This window comes from Perkinsus marinus (genome assembly GCF_000006405.1).
Source record: "Perkinsus marinus ATCC 50983 genomic scaffold scf_1104296949992, whole genome shotgun sequence".
In the NCBI taxonomy this organism is placed as follows: Eukaryota; Perkinsozoa; order Perkinsida; family Perkinsidae; genus Perkinsus; species Perkinsus marinus.
Window position 1 is genome coordinate 1 of NW_003209768.1, and position 1,027 is coordinate 1,027.

At 48.3% G+C, this 1,027-nt stretch overlaps 2 non-coding genes across 2 annotated transcripts; both read left to right on the top strand.

Moving 5' to 3' along the window:
* The first annotated feature begins 166 nt into the window (after positions 1 to 166).
* Pmar_PMAR018904 lies at positions 167 to 238 on the top strand. Its single transcript has one exon. It is a non-coding gene; the product is annotated as a tRNA-Gly (tRNA).
* Positions 239 to 325: 87 nt separating this feature from the next.
* On the top strand, positions 326 to 398 carry Pmar_PMAR018905. Its single transcript has one exon. It is a non-coding gene; the product is annotated as a tRNA-Met (tRNA).
* Positions 399 to 1,027: the final 629 nt, after the last annotated feature.

Sequence of the window (1,027 nt, forward strand, 5' to 3'; positions counted from 1 at the left end):
GGCCTACCATGGGAGAGATATAGTAGCAGTTAGCGATCTCAGGTACGCGTTTAAGGCCTAATCAGACTCTTGGCCGCGGGATGGTTGACGACGGTACGTCCGAGAAGGGATTCAGATGTCCCTCTACAAGTATCACAGGAATACTCAATCACTACATAAGTGATATGCACCGCTAGTCTAATGGTTAGGATATCTGCCTTCCAAGCAGATGGTCCGGGTTCGATTCCCGGGCGGTGCAGTTCGTATCAACGAGAGAAGAGCCTCTATTCTATCGTGGAACAGTTATGCTCAGCACGTCAGGGCGATACAGGAGTTTCTACGTATGAGCAGCTTGGCGCAGTGGATAGCGTGTTGGGCTCATAATCCAAAGGTCCTTTGATCGAAACAAGGAGCTGCTATTCATTACAATAAACTCGAGATGGTTATTAAACTGAGAGGTGCAGCTTATCGACTGCATAGATCAGTCTTACCGAAAAATTTCCACTAAACAGAGTCGGTGTTTTCGTACCATTCCGTGCGGTTGGCCCAACCGTGCCAGTTCAGGGGAAAAACAACATTAATAAAGCGTTGTCCATGCATAGAAAAGAGCTATTCACCTAGAGCAGAACTCCTTGCAGGAATGATGAATGACCGCCCGGTACCGCAGAACGCGTTGCGGAGATGAAACAACCGCCCAAATTCACGAGCCGCCGCATGCGGTTTCAAAATGTGCTTGCAAGCAGGAACTTCGATGTCACGAAAAAGTTGTGCAGCTTGTGCCGAGCTAGCTGTAGTATGCGATGAGAACTTCAGCAGTTGGAGTTATCAACCGAGATAGATTGCGGCCTACCATGGGAGAGATATAGTAGCAGTTAGCGATCTCAGGTACGCGTTTAAGGCCTAATCAGACTCTTGGCCGCGGGATGGTTGACGACGGTACGTCCGAGAAGGATTCAGATGTCCCTCTACAAGTATCACAGGAATACTCAATCACTACATAAGTGATATGCAGCGCTAGTCTAATGGTTAGGATATCTGCCTTCCAAGC